Source organism: Cygnus olor, chromosome 14 (genome assembly GCF_009769625.2).
Source record: "Cygnus olor isolate bCygOlo1 chromosome 14, bCygOlo1.pri.v2, whole genome shotgun sequence".
NCBI classification, from domain to species: domain Eukaryota; kingdom Metazoa; phylum Chordata; class Aves; order Anseriformes; family Anatidae; genus Cygnus; species Cygnus olor.
Window position 1 is genome coordinate 2,411,336 of NC_049182.1, and position 24,943 is coordinate 2,436,278.

A 24,943-nucleotide genomic window follows, 5' to 3' on the forward strand; every position below is an offset into this window, starting at 1 on the left:
AAAACTGAGCAATTTCGAGTTCATTTGGATATTCTGCAGGATGATGCATGCACAATACTTTTGTATATATTCAGTAGATTCAACCAGTATCAGTCCTAGCTTATCATATTTATCAAGTCATGTCACAGCCGGTATTCTTCTCTGGGATTTCAGTTGAAGTGAATTTTCAGCCTAGTCCAATGACAAAGACAAAAGGGGTGTCGCCAGCCAATCTGCCACCAATAGGAGAATGGGATGCTATCACTTTTGACTTGATTTTTAACAGTTCGAGACAGCAGTAAAGCCTTTGTAATAATCACCTTTAAGAAGAAACGGATGTAACTGTGTTTCTGTGCATCGGAGGTCCTGACATAATCTTTCATCTGGTATTTTGCAAAATACAGAACTAAATCGAGGTCAACAAAAGGCAGCCAGGACACTGCAAACTCTTTGGTGATGGCAGCAGCCCAGCTCCTGAATGAAACCCGTGCACCTCCAGAGACAAGGCAGTGCCGTTGTCAATCCAGCCTCCCCTGCCCAGGGGGCTGCGTGCCCTGGCTGGGGACAGAAGGCGATGCAGGGGAAGGATCCTGCTTCTCACACCTTGTCTCTCTGCTGTTAAATTCAGCCCCAGAGAGGCCACGAAGCAGCACAGACTTTGGTCTGCCCCAGGTGCTGCTATTCTGATGTTCTTACGTCAAATCTCTTGCACTACCAAGTCCCGCAGTGACATATGTAAGATTGTGAAGTCTTACTAATTCCTTTTCTTGTTAAAAATGTCAAGATATTGTCGAACATTTTCTTCTGCTCCTCCTCCTCCTCTCCAATTTTGCTTCTTAAGGTGCTAAGGCAGGAGTTGCACTGCACCTTTGCAAGCTCTGCATACTAATGCGAGCAGGTATTACTTGTTGTGCTGTTTTATCATGGAAATCTTTTCTCTGCTGTCATTTGCAGCCCGCCAAAGGCAATCATAATTTCACAATGAAGACATGTATAATTGAGGTCATTATAGGGAGCAACCTGGAATGAGCATCTATGGAGAAAAACTCATTGATTTAGCGTGGTGTAGAGATAATTTACATAGTAAATGTCGGTTGCCTGCCAGCCTTTGCTCTTGCTATACTATACAGAAAAAGATTTCTTTTTTTTTCAAGTGCTTCATATCATTAATTAGATCTTTTCACTTAAACCTAAAGAAAATATATTTTTAATACACTGTTACCACCTTTAATCGTTGTTACATTTGTTTGCAGATGTCTTGTCCTGCTAAAACAGAATACGGAACAAATGACTTTATTGCTTAGATTTTGCTGAGGGGACAAGGAAATAATTTTTTTAATGCTATAACTAGCTGTTAGGTGGTATACAAAGCACCGAAAAATAGCACTGTTTGAAGCAATGAATGAGAGAACTTACTCCAAAGAAAGTCTCAATCACAGATTCTCACCCCCAAATTTACTCTCCTGAGCAGAGACCTTTTGCTTGTGAACTGAAGCACGGACAGTGCAGCCCTAAACACATCGTGTTTCTCCAGCAGTGGTACAAGTCAGGATTGAATTAATGGCATGCAAACTTTTGCCTCCCCTCAATTCCCCAAGTCCTGCAGCTGTGTTTAGGCATTGCATTGCATTAGTAATTCTGTTTATTGTCTTGTGGCCCAATATTGCAGCACAAAGGTCAATGGTGATTTTAGCATTTGTTTCAATAGGTAGAAGTCTTCTCTGTCTGAATACATTCTCAGGTGAGGAGCTGACTGAATCAAGAAAATCAAAACAATTAATGGATAAGAGGATAAAACAGGATAAACCTTTAATAATTATTTTTTCCTCCAACAACTTTGATGAGAAGTGTTTGACTTTGCATAGAGAAGGGAGATCAATTTTAGACTTTCCTAAAACTGAGCTAATTGCAGCTAATGGATTTTAAAATGTGTTGCACGGGAGATGCGTTATAAACACACAGCTGTACACGAGATTTATCCAGCCAAGAAAGACTCCATCTCGTGGTGATACTGTTTGGGGTGGGATGTGGTCATCTAATTAGTCACTGCAGAAATTAAGGGCAGTTCACAGTGGGTCTGAATCTGGAAAGCACTGAATAACACACTTATAAATTACTCATATTAGCATTAGTGATTTAGTTTCTACGCCAGTCCATAGACTGAAGAAACGAATTAATAAAACCGTCACCACACAAATCACCCTGGGTTCGCGTGCCTGTGCAAACCCATCACACCGGCTGTTCTCAGGACTAGCTCCAGAAGAAATGTTGCCATGTTAACACAGTTTGCTGGTTATTAAGGTTTGACAAGCCAGTCTTCTCCAGCAGTATTTACGGTCTTCTCACCAGTCCACAGTCAGTGAAGAATTATCCATCACTCAACCCCAGAAGAGAACTCCATTTTCTGAACACCAGCCTTGAATTACAGGAAAGCCAGTCATGCTACTAAAATGTTTATGTTATTAATTAACAACATTAGAGCTGTTAATGAACACGATTAAAGTTGTTCACAATTAATTAACCCAGAGAATTCCTACAGCTCCCACATTAGTTCAGAGCAGGTGATGGGGATGAGTCTTGGCTTTATAACCTGTGGGAAGCAGCCCTGTGAGCTGGCTCTGCCTCTGGTGTGAGCCCTGCTCTGGGATGCTTCAAGAGTTTGGCTTCCCAGGAAAAGAGGTACCACAATGCAGCATTCCTCTAAGGCTTGTAAGCTTAATTAATGTGAATGATAAAATGATTTCCAAAGCTAAGTAGAAATGTTCATACCTCAGCTTTATTTTGTAAGTGTAATAATTCAAGTTCTTAATGTAATTTATAAATCCTCAGGACCTTGGGCATGCTACTTCAGGAAGTATTTTATTGTACATTCTCTGCTAAATTAGTAATGCTGTTTTCTAAGTCATAAAAAGGCATAATTATATTGCTTGCAGTATGAAAGAATTCAGTACTTTGAGCCCTCTTCTGTCATTACTCATGAAGGTCACAGGCTAGGACTCCCTGAGGCAGGTCCCAACCTGGCAGCGAAAGCCTAAAACCTGTCTTGTTACAGAACTCAGCATAAATACATGCAAATCTTCAGCTGCCTCCACCCCTGGTGCTGGAGGACAAGACCCTGTCGCACATCCCTGTCAAGGCTGGACAACTCTTCTAGCCCGTGTGAGTGAGAACCAGTGAAGGGTGAGCTGTGTTCCCAGTTGTTGCAGTCCAGAGATAGCAAGGGCGTTTCTTGCCCAGCCCTGTGAGGAGGAATTCAGACCATTCCTTCAAACCACCATGCATATTTAAAAAATAAAAATAAAAGCCCAGTTTTGAGATACGAATTTGTATCAAGCACGTTCGCAGAGCTAGTAAGCTTGCAAAAAATCCTTCTTATTGACTTTGAACCAAACACAGTTTCTTCGTGTGCTGTACTCAAAAGATCAAATTCTTTTCTTTCTAAAGAAAAGAAACAACACGCTTCCCACTGTAAAATCCCATCCCTGCCCTCCTGTTACTAATCAGAGAACATTCAGTTTGTGCAGAAAGGGATAATTCATTCGTTCTTGAAAGTACATGAATAAATATAAGTTGTTCAGTGCTTAATTATCTAATCTCCTGAGGGTGATAAGTGATAGATTCATTATGTAAATAGGCATAAGTAGTCTATTTTAGAGAATAGTTTACATAAATGTATTTGTTTTTATTTTAAATTCCTATTTCCCACAGATTGAGAGCAATGTTGATATGATTAATTTTTGATAAAATATTCCCGTGTTGTGTCAACAATGTCCTGCCTACACTGTAACAGCCATGCATTTTCCTAGTCAATTTATTAATTTGAAAAGCAAAATTGCTAATGGTCTAATAGGCTCTCATAATTACCTCTGGTAGTCATGACTGTTAAACACTTGACTCAAAAGATTTGTTTATCTTTTTAAGAAGAGTCAAAAATACACAAGAGTTTCCTGCTCTACCTCTCTCCAAATAACTACTGGGGAGAAGTATTAAAACTTTCCACTGAACACACAGGAAAAAAGAGCATTATGGTTTGGGGACGGGGAGGAGTTTCAGCTGCTCTCTGCAGTTTTGCACTCTCTACTCTACCTTTCTGGAATTGAAAGAAATAATTACTAGCATCAGTGGTTTCACCACCATGGAAGCAATAGCTGTTTTTTTATTTTTTCTTTTAAAGTATCAGCATTTTTAGGAGCTTAAAAGTTTTTTCCAGTTCTTGATAGATTTCTTAGACTCAAAACGGGGAATTTTTTAAAATGGGCATGTTCTTTCAAACCAATGAAGCTTTTTAGAGCAGCCACTATCTGTATTTAAAGTATAGTGTTAAAGAGGACCAAAAACATATGAAACTACTAAACTTTCTTTTTTTGAACTTCTATAAGTTACAGTAGCTGAACTGATTTATACCTGATTTAAGGCAGAAAAAGATACCTCTGGTAGAGGATATGGCATGCCAAGTTTCTCCCTGGAGTGAATTTTTATGGCTGCTCTATAAACCCCCAGGGTTTATCATGGAAATGCTGTCAGACCATTAAGTACAGCATGACTTGTGGGAACCACTGTAATGTGTACGTAAATTACTTTGAAAATAGAGACGAGTCAGGCCACAGGGTATTTGGGGTTCAAGAAGCATTCACATGTAGTTTAAAACCACCAAGACATCAGAAATGGCTGCAGTGAGCAGCTCCAATCTTGTACTCTCCATTCATTTCACTTTGAGTTCGGGGCCAGCAATATGCAATGAATGTGATAAACTGAAAAATGCATGAACCAGGAAACAAGGAGCCCAGAAAAAAGGCTCATACTTCTTCTAAGCCCTAGATTAAGGGTTTCTAAAAAATATCCCAAGCATTTAAAATGAGGTGTATTTATTTCTTTCATATTCCCATATTTACTGCGTTCATAAACAACCAAATCAGCGATACCACACATCTCAAGTTGTAAATAAGCATTAGTAATATTTTTCATGGTGCTTTCATTGCTCTTTGTATGGATAACTGCAAATTTAGCTGTGGTGATTATATGGATTTTGTATCTTTTCTGACTGCAGCTACGCTCAGGATACTTAAGAAATGCAAGGACTCTGCTCTTCCAGGCTCACGCCGTCCCAACTTGAGCTATTTCATCCCTCTTCAGCTTCCACCCCAGCCATTGCCCTTTTGGGTTCTGCCTCATTAAAGTCAGAGTTCAGTCTCTCCCCAGGGCTTCTGCTGATTTTCCTCGCAAACAGCTTCCTGGCTCCCAGGCCAGCAGTATAAAACCTGAGCACATTTCATTCCTAAATTAGGGTTACATAAGTAGGGGGAAAACAACGCAATCAAAAGTGAGTGATGAGAAGGCAGAGCCAGCTATTTTTGCCACGCGCTCCAGGTGGACGAGGGACTTGCCTCGTGATATATGGAAATGCCACCTCCCAGGCTGCAGAGCAGAATCAGTGACATGGAGACTCAGCTGCTCCGGGTCTGAGCTGAATGTGGGTCTTGAGGAAGCATTTCTCCATGTTGCAGTGTTGGTGTTGCCAGTCCCAACTTGGAGGGTGAGGCTCCAGACTGCAGATGTGTACTGCAGCGATATATAGCTCTGGAGCTGGCAGGAATGGTGCAAATGTGGCTGTGAGGATCTTCCACCATCTCCCTGCCCATCCTTCCAGGGACATGGTAATTCCCCCTGGGGCTCGGGTGTTTTCACCAGAACCCTTGCTGAGCTTTAGCGCACAAAACCAGCTTCTGCCTTCCTCCTGCATCCTGCACTCTCCTTCGCCCCTGCAGAAAGCTGCTTGGCGGCCACGAAAGCAGCTGGCAGCGCTGTGTAGAAAGGCAGGTTGGGGGAACGGGGCCCTTCCAGTTCCGAATATCTACTTTGGCTGAGCTAGTTCCTTATTTCTGTGTTAAAGAGGTATTTTCCTTACGTGCTAAATGCGATTGGGGAGCTCCTTGCTGCTGCAAGGCTCCTTGTTGGCTCTGCAGCTCTGGTGAAATGGTTGCAGAGCACTGGGAGGGCTCAGCTCGGCCAAGCAAGGGTACGGCAAGGTTGTGCTGCAGCAGCGCTCACCCAGATAGCATCTTGTATTTTAAAAATACATCAGTTGATAAAAACTTCTGCATCAGCGCTCTCATAAATGTCCTTCCCATATTACAAACACAAAGTTTAGGAGAAAGTCAGAAATGTGAAGACAGAACAGCAGTAATTTGGAAAGAAGCAGGTAATTAAATAACATTCCCTTCTGGTGAGGAGGGTGAATGAAACCAAAGAGCAAAGACCAGCACCTGAAGAAAATCCCCTGATTCATGTTATCAGCACATCTTCTGTTGTGGGCAGGTTTTCTCTCGGTTAAGCCTTTCCAAGCCAAATCCCCTGCAGTTCAGAGGCTTTTAACAACCGTGTGGAAAAGGCTGGGCCATTCACCAGCACTCCTGCATGAGGCCCGGCGGGCAGCGGGGACTTTCTACACAATTTTGAATCAGTATTTCAAAGCTCGGCGTTTCGGTGGGTTTAGTCTCCACAGGGAATTGCAGGACGGACAACAAAAGGCCGAGAAGGGACCAGCAGGGAAGTGGTAAGTACAGGCTTCCCGCGGCTTCTGTGGCTGAGTGGAAACCTCTGCAGAGAGCTTCAGAGATGGGGACGAGAGCGGAAAAGCAGAGTCCTTGCCCAGAAAGAGAGTGGCCCCTGCTCTGCCTCAGTTTCCCCCATGGAACAACCCTCTCCAGGCCACCCTACAACTAACCCGTTTGAAAAGGCTTCTCCATGACGACAGAAGCCATACAAACACCCGCAAGCATGTCGTGTCTGTGGATTTCTCATTAAAAATCCTCAGAGGTTCACGGATAAAATCCACACATAAGACTGAAATTTAATTACACAAAAGTACTTTGAAGCGGAGATTTGCAGCAACTGCTGTGAGAAACTTAAATTCCAGTAACACAAGAGTGATAAATGCTGTATCATTGAAAGTAACAGGAAAAACAAATCATCTAAGCTATCATATTAAAAGGCATATTGAAAAGCAAGATATGCCAGCAAAACCCAGTGTGGCCAGTCATTCTTTGCGTACTGACCAACATTAGCATCTCGAAACTTTTAAATCTTCAAAGCAAGATGATTTATGGCAGCTGTTCCTTATCACTCAGGCTTGTAAGTGCTGTGGCACCAGAGCAGCCGGGCTGCAAGGGGAACGTGGATGGGCGGCATCGCTGGGGCTGCGCCGTGGGGCCAGGCCCTTCTCAGCCCTGTCAGCGCACGCTGTTTTAGAGCGGATGGGGCTTATTTAGAAAACAGCTATTCAATATTTTGTTATCTTATATCCCCAACCTTATTTTCAACTATTCATCCTTTGCTCTGACAGCTGAAACGATTCGTTTCTCCATGGATTTTTCCATAACACCCTTCACTGTCAAATCTGCTTCAGAAACGCTCGTGAGCACCTCTGGTGTGTTTGCTTCCAGTGGGCTGTGGTCTCAGAGGGGGCTCACTTGGCGCTAGCTGCTCCTCAGCCCCGCTGCCCCTGAGCTCCTCCTGCTCCCAGCTCCTGTCCGGGCCTCCTGGTGGTGCCCCCAGCGAGCCACCGGGCCTGCTCCTGTCCCCTTCCCCACTTTTCATGCCAGCCTGAGGTAAATGCAGTTTTAATAATCTGTTCCAGACCAACGGTATATAAAAGAATGGACACGTTTCCATTCCTCCTTCCTATTTTTGAGTTGTTCCCTTCTCAGCTTCTACCGTGTCTCACAGTCTCTGCACATGCTGTGAAGTGGCTCTGTGCTACCAAATGCCTCCTCCCTGTGCAGGTGGGACCACCACACAGAGGCTTCCCTTGTAGTCACTGAATACCATCTTGGATATCACCATTTTGGTGCCAATTGTTAAATACTGACCTTTTAGGCTGTTTGCAGCAGGTACGTGCCTTCTTTACATATAATGGTCACAAACTTGAATCAGCTTGATAAACATTTGAGGAATGCACGTTGCATTATATATAATGAATTACTTCTAGTTAAGTCTCTAACATAAATACAAACAATCATTAAAAATATATATCATTTACAGCAGCTCAGAAGAAACTGAGTGGACCAAGTGAAAGCTTGTTTAATGCTAAATTATTTGCCAGCGTAGCAGCCATATGCCAAGTGCCACAAATAACAATATTCATCACATCAAGTGTCTGGGGATACTTTCTTTTAAGATCTTTAGCACAGCGCTCATCACGAATATTATCAACCAGATGCTCTGTTTTTCCAAGACACAATTCACTTCTAATGAGAAGAAAAAACAAAACCACTTGGAGTGTGTTTTGTCCCTGAAAGATGGCAGCACAACTGCGACGGGCTCAGCCAGTGGATCTGCCCATTGCTTGAAAGGCTAGGCTGTACTCATTTCTAGGGAACAAATCTTACCAACGTAGTGACTTGAACTATTAATACGGAGTTACTGACTGAATTGGGATGGTTTGTTTGCACTTGGCCTGTCCGGGAAGGGCTCATCCTGACACTCAGATTGCAAACCCATGTGCTGCTGCTTACAAAACATATAAACACCATCTTTTCCATCACACTGTGCACACAGGTACACACAGACCTTGACCTCTCTGCACAGTGGCTAGGTTGCCATGTTAGAGCCTTGAAGTAAGCAACAGAAAACCCTTAGAGGGAATGAGGTCTTGGCCTGGCAGTGGGGAAACGCAATCACAGAAGTGGGTAAAGCAGTGTCCTTCTTTTAGCTGTTTTTTCCCTGAGCAGTAGCCTTCCTTGCCAGTTCTAGCCAGAGCTTTCTGCCCCCCTATTTTATGTAGCTATGCAGAGACAGGGAAACAACATGTGAAATACGTTCATTCACTCACCAAAGACCAGATACAAATAAGTACATCATAAAAATCCACTATCTCATGCGGAACATCAGCACTGATTGCTCAATTGCTTTTGCTAGTATCTTATCTAAATAATAGTTCCTTAATAGGAAAATCTCAGAATACAATGTTTAAGTGTAGCTATTGCTCACGATGGTAAAGTAAAAATTAAAAATTTCCAACATAAAACTTGCAGCCAGTATGAGTATTAACGAGATCTGTGGTTGGTTTGTACATGTCAGTATATATTATCTGCTGTGTACACTATGGCTTTGATAATGAAATGATTTTCACAAACATAACATGACATTCATTCACTAAGATATAACACATACCTGCAGGGCATTTGGTGAAAAGCTTTCTGCAGTACTTTAATTGATGTATAGTCCTTTGTGGCTTATATTCATTCAAAGCCATCTCAATCCTACATTGTTAATTGGCTCTTCTATGTTATTATTAATTTGGCTAAACAATTAATGTTAATTTACAGAGCTATCAGTCAGTTAGTCCTAATGCTGTTGCAGCAGTAGACTTGATGTCTGACACGGTTTGGTTTGGATTTGACACATACTAGTGAGACACAGCATACCGAAAGGGCCTAGCCACGATCAGGAATTCCTGGTGCAAAGCTTTGTTCAAACATAAACTAAAAACAGCTTATGCCCTAGAAAGCTGCAATGGAAATAAGCAATAATGACAGGAGACAGCACGGGAAACCAAGGCATGGTTAAACAAAATGACTCGTGTCAAGCACTGCCAGACATGTCTCCACACTTGTGGGCAATACTGCCCAAACCCCCCAAAACATCGTAAATTACTGATGTGAAGGATTGTTTCTCTCTTATCCCTGAATTCTGGTATCTGACGCTTGCACTATGGTGCCTAACTCCACTACAAGCATTTGGGATTTCTCTGGCTCTGGCAAGTCCCCAGCTCCATGAGTGAGTGTTTCCGGCAGTCATTAATCCTAGGTGGAAGGGATTTAACAAGCATTAGCTAAATTATCCTATTTGAGCCAGGTGACATGAATGCTCTTTCATTTGTCTTACAGTTATGCTTTGGTCTTTTGCCAAACCTCTAATTTCTGTCTTTTCTACAATTTTTTCTTTCCCTTCACTAAGGCTACATCAAGCAACGCAGCAAAATGCCAACACTGGTGGAACTGTGAGGATTGGTGCTGATACCATAAAAAGGGCATCCCACAAGTGAAAATCAGGGCATCATAGAATGATGTGTTGGAAGGGACCGTTAAAGATTATCTAGTCCAATACCCCTGACATGGGTGGGGACATCTTTCACTAGATCAGGTTGCTCAAAATGCCTCCAGCTAGTGCCAAAGCCAGAAGACGCTCCTCTTTTAGTCCAGGCCAGATGAAAGAGGACAGCAATTGTCCACCCCCTTTTTAAGATGCCACAAGCAAGGCAAACCTCATCTCTCAGCACCATCAACATGAACTTTTCAGTAAAACCTCTTCAGACCCTGTGCAGAGCAGCGGTTGGTCGTCCCACTGCGAGGGCTGTGGGCAATACTGGATGAACCAGGCTGGATAGGTGGGAGCAGAGGTACAGGTCAGGCCCTCTGAAATGATCCCTGCTCTTCTGCCTTTGGCTGTCCTCCTGCTGCAAGCCTCTAACTGTCCCAGGGTGCGAATCAAGGGCTGACTTGCACAAGCACCCTCGTTCTTTGTCCCAAATTAAAGCGCGTCTATGCCTGTAATTTTAACCCACACCCTCCGAAGCCATAGCAATTTCATTATACTTCATGCACTGCAAATCATTAACTCTCAGTATAAATCAAGAACCATGCTTATTTAAGAAACGTCAAGGATGAAGTACTGAAGTCAGGGACATATTGTGAAAAAAGGCTCTTAATGATTCAGAGTAATATATTTCAGATGTTAGAGCAAACAAAGCATTCATAAACCACTGCAGAACTGCTCCTTTCAAACTGAATGGAGCCTTTATTCCCAAGCTACAGATAATAGTGATTGAAGGAAGGAGAAAAGCCAAGGACATTAAACCAGGTAAATCAGTGCTCCCCAATATTTCCAAGCAAGGCAGCACAGAAATATTTCATGTTGATCTCCTCTAATACATTCCACTGCCTACTGCAGTGTGGAAACTTGCTTAAACTATTTTCTTCTAGCTTCTTCACTTAGCAGTACCTGAGGGTAGGAAGTGCTCATCAAAATTTATACCACACTTTTAAGGAAAAGGCATGCATATCTCCTGTAGGGTTACAAAGGTTGGGAGGTAAAAGTCGTGAGATCCCTTCTTCCTAGTGTCCCATTAATATATGGCTCACGGGCTCCGCACAGCAGCCGTGTACGTCCTTGTCTTTGCATGTCCCTGAACACCACCCCGGGGAGGACCTCGGCTCTCACTCCTGCCAGAGCACTGCTAGTGCACCAGAGGAACATCTGGTGTGGGATGGTCTCTTGTGAGCACAGTCTCAGGAAGATTTTAGGTCTGAAGTGTCCTCCCACCAGGACTACGAGGACCATATTACCGAGGCTTACAGTTTGCTGCAGCTTGCAGTGGGAGATCCAAACCTGCACTTATTCTTGAGGCATGAAATGGAGCAAACGTCCGAGATCTCAAAAGGGTATTAACGACTGAAGAGGATGTGAGCGGTTTATGTAGGATGACTAATACAGAATGGGAGACATTGGCATTTGTCCAGGGAGTCAAGGTTGACAACAACCCTTCTATTACAAAAAAAAATGTTATGGGTGAATCTGAAATGACTACAGATGGTCAGGTGTTGATTTTGCATGTCCTTTGAAAGACAGTACTGTCAGCAAAACAGTGCCTTCTAACCAAATTTTGAAGTGCAATACTCTGTCAGCAGGAAGAGTGTTGGCTCTTTAACTGACTCATCAAAACAATGTTCTTTTAGTTTCCTCTAGTGACTTTCCATTCAAGTACTGCTCTGCTGCTGGTTCTCCAGGACAAGAATATCTGCACAATTCAAGATCTTTTTTTTTTTTGCTTTTTTTTTCTCCCCAACAATATTCCTCTATGGAAAGAATGTAAAAAAAAAATCTTTGCCTTACAGATGGTGAGCTGAAGCAGAGGTTATTTAGCTGCAGTTACACAGCCTGTCTGAACCAGAACCAGACACACGCCTTATTTCCCAAGGTTACTCCTCCAGCCTCTCCGAGATTACTTTATAATCCCATTATGGGTGGAATTGCTACGTACACACAGCTCCCTTCTTGGAGTGCTCTTCTTAAAATGTGAGCAAGGTTTGAGTCTGCAGTGGATGTTATGTCCTGTTTTAACCTTGGCTTATGCAAAAGTTTTCAGAAGGGTGGAAGGGGGACAGTTACCATCGCACCTGAAGAAACAGCCTCAGAGGCAACTGGGGGCTGGACTTAAATATGTGACCACTGAAGTAATAGCCTGGCACCACAAGAAACGTCCTCAAAAGACTTTCTGCGTCCTCATGCTGTTATTTCGCACTGTAAGTCAGCATTGCTGGAGAATTTTGATCTTTGCTTGGCCTTCACATGTGCTCTGAAGTCCCATGCCACCTACCTTCCCAAGAGCAAGGCAGGGTGTGCTACCCCGTGGCAATGGGGAAAAGAACTCTCCTCCTCAGCTCTGCTGGCACCTTCCTTGCCTATCTTATCCTCTTCAGCCAAAGCTTTTTTTCACCCCCCGTTTGTGATGGAGATGACACAGGGCCCTACAGGCCAGGCGTTTCCTGCTCCGCTCCTCCCAGGCTCCCCCAGCCTCATCAGCCCGATGTCACTGTCACATTTATCACGGAGAGACGCACGCAAACAGAAAACACAATGGGCTAACTCATTTATTTCCACTTGTTATTGATAACCTTTCATGACTTTCATAACTCTGCCTCGCTCCAGCACTCATGAGTTATGAGGTCATCTGTAACTCAGGGAAATAAATGAAGTTTCCCATCAGTCTATTGTATATGCCCATTTATTACCTTTTTATTACCAACCTTTAAAGTTTTATCCCCTAGTATCTTGTTTTACAGTGGCATAACATTCAGATGCAGGCATGTATATGAATCAGGCCAAAACAGTTCACTTCGGTTGGGTTTCACCAGAGGAAGAGTTATGCTGATCCACAGGCACCAGCACCGTTTTTTTCTGAGCCATCAGACCCTGTTCGAGCCTCCACAACCAAACTGTGCCCGTGCTCAGGATCATCTCTTTGTACTAACCGAGGCTCAGTGTTTTCTTCTGCCTAATTCATGCTAAGATTATTTCTGGAACGAGGTTTGCCATGGAGATGAGAAGACATATCACACAAATCGTTAGTTTGAAGGTTTAGAGAAGGTGTTTGAGGGCTAGCTGCTGAAGGATAGGATGGCTGCACAGAGCTGCGTGCAACAGGCTGAATAACGACCCTTTAAAAAGCTCCAGCATTTCTGTGCGAGCGCAGAGCTTCTTAACAGAATCATTTTTGTCTTTGACCTGTCAGTAAAATGCCAGAAGAATAAATCAGACGGTACAGTAATCCTCAAGGTAATGCTTAGTTTCTTTGGCTGTATTTGCCTCAGGAGCTCCTGCGCGCCCGATGCTTTAATGACCGCTTTTGCAGGACACAGCAGCCTATTCGTACGCCTTCACGGCCACGTCACGACTCCCCTGGGGTCCTCGGCTTCACAAACCACGAAACGAAACACAGCCAGTGCTGGCTGTCACACCCCCTCCTCGGGAGCAGGAGGGAGGAAGGAGGGGAATGCATTTGCCAGCTAAGGGCAAGCTCCTTTGAAAATTCTGGGCTACAAATTCCCACATGGGAGTATTTTGAAGTCGGGGCAAGCACAGGAAATCCCTTCTTTGTGCAACAGAAAATCACTAAGGTCAAGCTTCCCTAAGTCTAGTAGCAAAGTAAACCACGAGGAAGGTTAGAGTTGTTTTCCAGAAGTTTTGCATGACACAAGAGATCACAGTTGCAGGAATCAGCTGCTGATCAGTGTAGACAAACACGAAATAATTAGCCCATGAGCACAGCACCTACCGAGGGAGCAGCTGCTAATTGCTACAGTCATGTGCAACGCTTAATGGGACATCAACATTGATTTACTTATTTATTTATTTTGACCTGAAACTTTTGAGGCCGTCATTTTCAGTAAGAAAATCAAAGCAAAGCTATTACTGCATGAGAAAACAAACCAAGTTTTGTGACTTCTCTTCTTCCTTACTGTTCCTAGGTGGCTTTTATGAGGAGCAAAGTGTCAGTGCCCTCTGAGACTGATTCTGCAGCCCCAGAACTGGCCCAAGACCTGAGATGTTCAGGGTAGGGCCTAAATAAAGTCCTCACTAACGTAAGAGGACAATATCAGGATCACCCATGGAAGCTTTCATGATGTCAAAGGACTGGAGACCTGATAACACTGATATATTGCCGTACTTATAAAGAGTAAGAGAGTGCTATAATAAGGAAATATGGGCAGACTGGAGAACTCGGAGCAACTTCATAAAAGAAAACGAAGAGATCTTCCAAAATGTTTTTTCAGGCACTTAAGTGAAGTCAAGAATACGGAGGGAGCACTGGCTGGTTGCTGAAGAGAAAGCTAGAAAATAAATTGAAAGGACATGGAAATTGTTTTCTCTGTGGGAATCTGGGCTGAATTCCACAGCTCATGGCACCATTTGCATTGACTTTGTAGAAAGTCAGTTTGCTCTAAAAATACAAATGTCAATGTCCTTCTCTGGAACCAGAGGAAGGTTCCCCCTCCCTGGATGGCAGGGAGGTCCAGGAACAGCAGTTAATGCTGACAGACTCCTTACATGCAGCTCAGGAGAGGGGGCTGGGGACTGTCGGGTCTGGAGATGTGAAGTACATTCAGAATTCAAACCTGGAGGATTTTGTGCTAAACAAGCCACTGCAACAAAGTTATGTTTCACCAACTCATCCGTATGTAATAAATAAAAAATGCACTTATATGATGCATCTGAAAGAATGCTATATGTTACCTGTAAGACTCCGTGCAGTTCATTCCCTGTTGAACAGATTAGATAAATTAAGGGAAACGCAGCGCTTGTGCCAACCTTGACCCAAGGCTGGGAGCTGATCCTAGAAAAAGAGCAGCAGACCCACACGCCTATTCCTGAGAGGATGCTCAAGCTCCCCTAAATCCGTCCTGGAGAAGGGATACCATGTGCTTAAATACCCACTGCCCCTGGAGCAGAAATGAGGAATGTGACCCTCTGCTCTTCACGTAACATTTTCCCATTGAAAACTGGGCTTGGTTTTATTTGTAACAGGAAAAGCCTTTACTTAAGTATCCTTTTTTTTCCATAATTCTGCCTTGTTTTGTGAACCAGTTTTGTGACCCTTCTCCAGTAACATTTCCCTGCAAGCCCTGCTAAGAAGCTGGGTCTACGGCAGCTGAGCTGCAGAGCGTACAGCCTGCAGAAGACTTTATTGGCAGGAGGGTAGAAGACTTTTACAATCCTTTACAGGTGAATGGGGAAAACTCAATAATGTTCACTATCGTTATTGAGTATAGTTATTAGCTTTGAACATTTCCTAAAATAAGCCTGTCATTAAGACAAACGTCTTGTTAATGGTAGGAATTTCCCAGCTGAAGCATTAAAAAAACTGCAGTGCCTGCATCATTAGCTGCCTCAGAAAACTTCTCGGCTGTCTTCTGCTCCACGTCACAACGGCCAGTGCCACCTTCTGCTCCTCCTTCTGAGCCACCTCCACCCCGGAGCCTTTCGCACAGCGCTTCCTGCTCTCTGCAAAGCCCTTCGGGGCTCCGTCAGGTGCTGGTCCGTCCTTTCTGCATTGCAGAGGAAGGGAGCAGCTACACTAACTCGGAGTGGAGAAGAGTGTGACAAGGCCAGAGGAAAGGCAACCGTGTCATATTCTACAGCATGTGGCATAGAGGATGGCTACCCACTGTGACATACTTGCATCACCTTTCTGAAACTAAAAGCATGTTTTCCGTTACAAAATGCAATGAAAGAAAATAAATATTGTATAAGCCTAAGGGATCCTGACAGTTTTTTTCTCTCCCTCAGTAGAATGAAAGCAGCTTTAGCTCCGTTTCAGAAGTTAATATTGTCAGTATGAGTACACACTGTCCACAGACCCGGTTTCATACCAAGTGGTTCCCAGTACCACTGTGGGAACAGTCAATTTTAGGGATAGACTACAATGATTTTAGTATTTAACATTTTATGTTCATAAGTCCTGATTCCCGTCTTCCAAGGTCTGATTTTTAACCTTACCTCGATAATCAAGCTTTTGATCATAACGGAGGTGTCTCTGAGACTCTGCGCTGTTAATAGCATCTGACGCCAGCAAAAATCATCTTGCACTTGAACTGACCTTGGCAAAGGGACTTCTATTGACATAAGTGAGTTTCTAAGGTTCTTCTCAAAATAATAGAAATACATCTTCCGTAATGTAATTTGAGAACTAGCTACTGGGCTGAGGGCAGTTTTGATTTTATTGATATTAGTTTAGTGAACACTGTATATTGTAAAACTGATAGAGTGGGAAAATGGCTTCAGTAGATATCAAATTTGATGGAGCTGGTAGCTGACTGCAAATGTAAGTATGGGAACTATCACCTAAGGAGGTACTCAGTATTTCATTGGGGATATTTTAATGTTTCATATTCAGAATAACCTAAAACAGTGGCCCTGAAAACAATAAAATATGCTTGTATAAAACTGCCATTTATGTGCAGTTACACTTCATTATCCCTGTAATCTAACATGGTGGCTCAAAAAGGAGAACATGAACATTTTCTGAGTGATTTAGCAGGATGCTTTAATGATGTATTGAAAATGAACATTGACCCTATGTAATAGGTGCTAAACTGACACTCTTAAAGCACTCCATCCGTTTCACTTAGACTGACTATCCTTCTTAAATCATCAGTGTGTCATTTTTATGATGCAGATCCATCTATTGAGACTATAGGACTGTGAAATGTCATAAAAAAAAGCAATAAGAAAAAAAAATTAAGTTGCAGGTGGCGAGTATTAGCATTTCAAAAATGTTCTGTTGCACTACCCTATTATTCCATCTCTGTCAAGGGGCAACAAGATTCGATTCTCACCTTAAAGAGTCGGTGCTGCTGAATGCGTTAGCTCAGTGTGCAAGGAAGGCTTGTGCCAGCTGAAGGGCATTTCACAATAACAGCAAAATATATTTAGGGCTAAATTTGATAGGACACGAGGGTCAGCCTCCTCCTCAGATGACAAAGCCATGATTGCTTCTTTTCTTCTCTGTTGCGTTCCTTGGCTCCCAGGCTTTTCACAAATTAAAGTGTTGAAACTTTTTGCCCACCAGAGAAGCTGAAATAAAAAGGACGGTGGCAAGGGAGTTAATTGTAACCCTAAAAGGTCAGGGTCTCTGCTTCTCTGCTTGGCAGGGTTCGTCTGAATGTTTATGCAATGCAGGCTGAGGACGTTTTGTTATGGAAAACAGCACCAAAGTGGTTCCCTTCAGCTTATTTCCAACCCTTGAGCTTTACACTGAAGTGAAATTATAAACCAAGTTAAAACCCCTGAAATCACCGCAGGGCAGAGAAACTTCCTGTGCATGATGTCAAGGATTTTTAGTACTGTTTAAGGGCGTATGTGAGGCTCTAAGTGGAGCTATAATTAAAAATTGTAATTATTCATAATGATTTCCTAGAGAGGAGCAGGCTGGCACTTCAATGGTACGATGCCATCAGATGTTCAGATTTTTGGGGCCTCAAGGATTCATCCTGGCTCTCACTGAAACCTGCTGCCACCAATGGATTTTTCTACTAAAACATACTTTGGGAGACCAAAGGGACTGATTTGATTATGTAGTGAAATAGCTCAGGAAGTCTGAACCTGTAGCATCCATTTCTTAGACCCTGGGAAGAAGGGGGAAGAGGATCTTAGCAGCAAGCCTAACCTGCCTGGGTCTGTAGAGGAACAGAAATTCCCCCACAGGACCCCAAAGCCTGATTAAACCACAATATTATTGTTTTAGGGAGTGCAACGACCCAAACGTTTTTAAAGACCCCTAACAGATTTTGATTCTCAGCTCCTAGAGAAAATAAAAACTAAATCTTTTGAACTCTTTGCAGGTGGTGTAGAAATAATCTCTACGCAGTTTTAAATCCCAGCATGGGACATGGACACATGTACACAACAATGGACATATTTCGAATCTTGTTACTGAAAGCACCTGAGCAATTCTAACCACAGTTTCCAGAAAGCAAATAAAATGGACCAACTCAGTTGCATTTCAGCATTTTCAGCAGCTCCTGGCATGGAGCATCGCAGCTCCAATGGTTCAGTTTGGCAAAGGCAGAGGAAGTGGACACAAATCTCTCTCGGCGCCTGAGACCCACTGCTCTCCCCACAGCACAACCAGCCTCCTGCTGCCCCTTCCAGCTTGGCCCCGCGGTTTAAACACCAGCAGCCTGTCTTCAGGGATTTAAATGTAGGGTTCAAAGCCTGCTGGAGATCAGGGGGTTGTTATTACTGCTTGCAAGGCAATTTATTTTAATTCTTCCTAACTGGCATATGATGATTTTCAAGTTCTCAAATTGGCAGCCTCTGCAGTAGTCTTTCAGATGTCCAAGCGTATGAATGTGTGAACTCGTGTATACACAGATGCACACACAGTTATACATCCCCAAAGCACACTTCAGTATATGCACTTCTACAGACATCCTCCCAAATCCATTTCATTTCCAAATGGAAATGCATAGGAAATACTTTTTCTTTGACAAGCCTGATATTTGTGCGGCAAGTGAATTGGGAATGATTCACCCCTACATTAAGGAATTTGCAAAACATATTCTGTTTACTATAGCAAACAGGTTAAATTACGGCTGCATTTTATCCTTCCGTTCACAGAAAGCTGGCTTCTTCTTCAGAGGCATTCATCGAACGGGATTCTGTCTGTACCATTTTCCCCTGTGACTGGTACCAGGAGCCCTCAGTCAGCACTTTCCTTCCTGGAATAGGTTTTTTATTTCAGTATTCTAGAGTATGTGTTACTCAGTAATAAATAAGCACTAACCAAGCTGGGATGATTAAAGATCAATTAAGGCATAATAAATTCTATAACAGATAGTGGCAATAGAAGGTGGTTGTGCTGCTCAGCCTGGGGCTGCACCTCTTGGCACTGGCAAAAGCTGAAAGATGGACAATTCCACTGGTTTTCCTGGGTCACTCGGCAGAGGCTGATCTGTTCAGATACAGGGTGGAGGGAAAAAGGAAAGGAGGAAGGTGTAGCCTGGGAAGGGGCTGCGATTCATGGTGCTGTGTTAACGGCAGGGTGCTGGTCGCGAGTTTCCGAAGGGATGCAGTTGTGCTCTGTATTCCTGTTGAAGCCAGGCAGGAAGGTCCATTTAAGGACTGAGATATAAAACATCATATATTTTACATTCATTTGACTTTGCAGACTGTTGCACTTCTGCTAACAAACAACCTGCCGAGTTACCTAAGCCAACCCAGGCGCTGCGGGCTGGGCTGCTGCTTTTCCTACCTGTAGCTCTCGCAGCAAGTGCTTCGCCTGCCAGCAATTAACGTGATGGGTGATGGAGCTGTGCGAGTTAGACGGAAGTGTAGGATGGGTCTAATTAAGTGATTCATCAAATCTCCAGGGCAAACAAAAGACATTTCCATCATACTGTTCTAGCATGAGCAGTATTTTGAGTCAAGCCACTCCCTGTCTACGCGTCCTGCGCTGGTCTTCCCGGCGCTTTGGCAGCGCGCTGAGGACACGTCGTATTGAGTACAAACAAACAGGCTGAACGAAGCCACCAGCACCAGCAGAAAGCCCCTCACTTGCTCCAATGCCAAGTACCCAGTCCCATCCCGGAGGAAATGGGGAACGAACGAAGGTTTTTCCACTCAATCATTACCTATATATTCTGCTGAATGTATGCAAAGTATTTTAGAGCTTATGCTTGCACTTAAGGTAGCCCCCGCCGCTGCTGTTGTGGAAAAAAAACATTTAAAGCTGACACAAACAGCCTTCAAGCACACATCAGAGAGGAACTTTATGGCACCGCAGAGCCAAACAACATCGAATTACCTGCCCCTTTTTGAGAATCAATGAGACACACATACATTATTTGCCTTTTACCCAGCACTTAGCATTTCCATTGGCTCAGGTTTTAAATATCTTTTAATCATCCTAATATTCTTATTATTGTAATATATTACTGGGATATTAGATTGCGATTCAATTAAAAAATGTCATCTGCAGGTAATTTATTCCATGCTCATTATTAATGGAATACTGTAGCCTGGTTGGCATTTTCATACAGTAATACAACTCACTGTACTCCAGAAAAATATAAATTATGTTTTATCCCTTATCAGCCATTGGAAGGCCTGCTTTTGCAAAGACCTCGCTTTGCATTTTCTCGATCCTCTGCTGGGGGGAGAACTAAACATCCTTTTTTTGTCTGTTCTTGTGAAATGCCCATCGGCATTGCTGCGTTGGGTGATGTTCCCCGGCCTCCATCAGTGCGGAAGCAGCGTGATTTGTGGGTGATCCCTCCTTGGTCCACTTGCGTCCGTAAAGACCCCAGAGAATGGCAGCGTGTGTAGGCGATAAGAAGAATATTAGGATGATTAAAAGGTATTTAAATATTAAATGCTTAAAACTAGTGCTGGATAGGAGGCCTTCAGCAAGTTATTCCAAGAATTTCAAAAGCATTCTGGGGACACGCTGAGCTCAGGGGCAAAGTCTAAACTGAAGATTGGTGCTTGCTAGGGGAAGTCTGCTGATCTGGCCCTGCAACGACAAGCTGCACCAGCAAATCTGCCGTGTCCACATGCCGTTTATAGGGGTGTAAAATGAGCTTTGCTGCTACAGCTTATACCAGCCCTCGCTGAAATACCTATCCCGGCAAAACACTGATTTGCTGAGCCCAACGCATCTGCAGCAGGGTTATTCCAGGTAAAAACCATGTCAGAAAGCCTTCGCCCCCCGCCCCAACTGATATCGCTCTGGTAACGTTTGCAGGGCAGCAGGGCTGGGCAGTGCCCGCAGTGACTCTGCTCTTCAGGGCTGCAAACCAAAGCCCAGCGAGCGCCCATCCCATCGGGGAAGCTGTAAACCTGGTGCTGTGCCCAAGCACGCATCGCAAGTCCAGGTGCCCCCGAGCAAGGTAGGAGGCTCTCGAGGGGGTGAGGAAAGCGGTGTTTGCAGGCCTGATGTTTTTGGTGGCGTGTCCCAAACCATGCCACCCCTGGCAGAGGATGCCTGGCGGAGCGATGCCCTGCCTCTCCTCCATCAGCGAGGGGCACCGAGACAAAGCGCAGGCCTGGCTCCCCGCCCGCCCCACCGATCACTTCAGCGCAGCCGAGGTTCAATTCGTTAAAGCACGGTCTCGGGTATTTTGTTTGCCTCTGGTTATTTAGGCTGAAATAAATCAACAAACAAATCAAACTCTGCTCCATAAATCTCTGGAAATATTTAAACCATACTTGCTCCTGTGACTCTTTCCCAGCTGAGCATCACTCAAGTGCTCTGCTCCCTCCTGCGTTCTCCCTCTGGATCCAGAGAGAGACGCAGGGGTGCCACGTCGCGAGGCTGCCTTCTGATCCCAGGTAAATGCTCAGATGGGTGCTGAACATGGAAGGATTTAAAGCATGCATTTTAATGTCCTTCTGAATTGAGGCCAGAAGCTTTTTCCCTGGGTTGTCCCCAAAATAAACGGCTGATCAAACTCCTGCTTTGAACTTACACACAGCTCCCCGACAGCACTGCTGCTCTTTTGAGAAGAGAAAGCTGCGTGCTTCCTTCTGTGCAGGGGCAGCACGGCGAGACACGGCACGGCACAGCACGGCGAGCCTCGCTGCGTGCACGCAGACACAGAGGGACACCACGGGGCACACCCGCGACGACACGCGGCACGGGGCTGCAGCGAGGCGCACGCCCTTGCTGGTGCTCTCACTCACCGTAACAAAAAATAATGAAGCACAGTTCCTGTGCCCAAATAACGGCACGACCGCCTTGTGCATGGAGGCAACGCACTGGTCCCGGACTGTCCCTCACCCCCGTGGGGACGCACGGCTCCGTCCCACGCTCTCCGGGCAGGGGGGTGCCGCTCGCACAGCCTGAGCGACGAGAGGCACGCGCTTACCATTTTGAACTGCTGAAGCACACTTCATGGTAATTTGCATCAGAAAGTAAAAAATGCATTTTAATGAGTTTCTTTTAGCTGGCATCTTGCAGGTGTCAAGAGAGAGCCACATGGATTGATCACAAAAGCACTACTTCTGCTGGTGGGGTTTAGATGCGAGGTTAACTAGCCCCCCCCCATTGCTGTGGGGACTGAGGGCTGATAGATTTCTCTGCTCTTTCCTAATTAGAGGCAGATAATCACTGTGACAGTGATAAATGTCATTGCGCACAGTAAATTTAATATTACAAATATTATTGTGTGGTTTTTACTGCTGTGTCAAAGCCCTTTGAAACAAATTCAAGACTTAGATTACGAAGGAAGGTTTTAAAAAAATTTCTTGTAAAAACCTATACAAAACCCAGACAAGGTCACTTCAAGGCTCAGAGATCTAATTAGCAGACTGCTGCTCAAGCAGAGCATTTCTCTAACTTTCTGGTTATGGCTCCTGCATAGTGTTTAAATCCCAGCAATATATGTAAAGCAGCAATTCAGCATTAACGCCCTGCTGGATATTACAGCTTTGTTTTCATTTAGTTTTGCACAAGTGCTGAGAAACCCCAAATCCAGGAATGAATGTTTCAAATTACTTGGTAGGTAAATGAAAGATTTTGGACTTCTTTCTAATTGCACAGCCTAGAAGAAAACGGTACTATAACAAAAAGGGACCCAAGATCCTACAGCATGTGAGAATAACGCCGACGCTGCACCACTGTGCTGGCATTTCACGCCTCAGGGGAAGGATGCGGACACCTCCAGACACTCAACTGACATCAGAGAAAGAAAAACCCTCTCTATATATACCCTAGGGCACAAAAAGCCAGTCGTAGACTTGTGCAGCCCAAGAAAGACCGGCCAATGTGCAAACCAGGGCAAAACGGAGCAAACTCCAAACTAACAGCAAGGGAATTATCACCCAGGTGAGGCACAGAGTGGATGGGAAAGGTCGCTGCAGGCAACCCATGATGGTCAAGTAAAGACGACATCTCAAAATCCTTTCTAGCACATGGAAGACACAGCAGAAAGCGTGGATATTTTACAGCAGTAAGCTGGGTCCCTACAAGCACACACCCAAACTGACATGGCAGTGACCTGTAACATTTGTTAACTATCCAGCACTAGAACCCCCAAATTATTAAAATTAAGGTTTGCCTCTAAATTTGGGCAATGTCACTCCTGCAGGAGTACAAAACCTCTCACCGTTTGATGTTCCCAGGTCAGACACTCACACTTAATTGTCCTAAGCGTTCACTTTTCTAGCAAAATCATTAAATAACAGCCGAGTACCAAGGATTTACCTCTCCCTGCAATCTAGTGCCATGCCTTAGACCACTGGGAACAGAGAGGGAAGCTTGCTCAGAATCTCCTCAGACTTTGCAAATGCTAAACGCGATTTTGATTTCATAGACCTCGAACAGCTCATTTCCTGTGCCCGCGACGTCCTCCTGTGTCAGCAGGAGATCCTTGAAGACATCTAATGAAGGATCAATAGGAAAACCACATAAAATCTTAATGCTAATTTCCTTTCTCACTGTAGTTACATTATTAGTGTCACACTTTTCGGAAATGACCATACATGATGCTCGAATGGACAAGCAATATGGTAATGAAAATAAATTAACAGCTCCGTGTGTGGCTCTAATAGATTAGAACAGCCTCATTTGGGGTTATGACAACTTCATCTAGATAACAACCAAGCAGTCTTGTGTAAGTGCAGACCATGCACTAGGCCAAGGCAAGGACCACGTCTATCTTTCTTAGGGCTCTTCTCTTTTCAGTTGTGGTGCATCATCATTCCCCACCGCTAGGTTTCCACCCCAGCTTGCCAGAGGACACACGTGATTATTAGAGTTACAGTTTGCATTTAAAGGTCTAACGAATTTCCCAGATAAATTTTGCACATATAAAACCTACCAAAACGTACGGTTCCACTTTTGGAATGGCTGACGGCACTGCAAACAAATCTGCACATCTTTAACTCAGGCATACATTTGCAGGGTAATTACGTGGCAGGAACTCTAATGTAATTAAAAATAATGCAATATAAATTGTTGTGGAAATTAAATCTTTTATGCAGGCCTTATTCCTTACTCCACTGGAAGTGGGATTATTTTGATTCAGATCGAGGTGGCAGGAGGTTTGCAAATAAGCCCAAATACTCAGCACTGGTATTTCACTAAATAGCATGATACAGAAATACTACTTTGGGACTATTAATAGTGTTGAAACAATCACGTTAATGTTGGTATTGCGTTAAAATTTTCTCGATTACATCAACGACTTCAAGGTTGTCTGTGGGTTTATCTTACTTTTTTTTTTTTTTTTTTAGATCTACAGCTCTGTCACAAGGCAGACAACACACATGCGACTCTGCTACATCAATGCCAAGCGCAGAAAAACGCTGCAAAGGTCATCTCGGATTGAGCTTCCCTGCAAAAGCAGCAGGATGGCACAGGACCAGCCTGAGCCTGCTCTGGACTTCTCAGCGTGGGGGGTGATTTTCTGTCCAGTCACCTATACCGGCAAAAGCTGTCTCACGCTTACACCATCCATACTGGTTTAAAGATGATTGATACTGCTCCAGCTTACTTCTTCTCAAACTTTGCTAACTCGCGTCAACATGATTCTTCTATCCCTGTGTAACTCCATCATTCATTTCAAATACGCCCGTATGCACGAAGCAGCAAAACCTTCTAGCACACACAGACAACGTACAAAGTCTACCAGTTCTGTCTGTAGGCAAAATTCAAAATCTTATTATTTATTTCCTTTCTGTTCAGAAGTACGAAAATGAGTCCTTTGTGCGCATTCCCCTCCAGTGACCTGACAGGTCATCCTGTCTGTCTCTGGAATAATTTGACGATGTCACAGATACACGTGTCCCTCCCAGCCTGATGTCTGTGAATGAAATTCCAGTTGGAAGTGCGACTGCTGTATTTCAAGAATTTCCCCCTTGTTTTGTTATGTTGGAGGCATTTATAGTGTCTCCCATTCCGCCT

At 44.0% G+C, this 24,943-nt stretch overlaps 1 protein-coding gene and 1 long non-coding RNA gene across 5 annotated transcripts in view; one reads left to right on the forward strand and one right to left on the reverse strand.

Annotated features, from left to right (window-relative positions):
* The window catches only part of FSTL4 (follistatin like 4), a 214,995-nt gene that overhangs the window by 44,124 nt on the left and 145,928 nt on the right, over window positions 1-24,943 (reverse strand). The gene's annotated exons all lie outside the window — the stretch shown is intronic.
* On the forward strand, window positions 2,595-7,401 carry LOC121078163. Its single transcript, XR_005824472.1, has 3 exons — window positions 2,595-2,658; window positions 3,032-3,138; window positions 5,027-7,401. It is a non-coding gene; the product is annotated as an uncharacterized LOC121078163 (long non-coding RNA).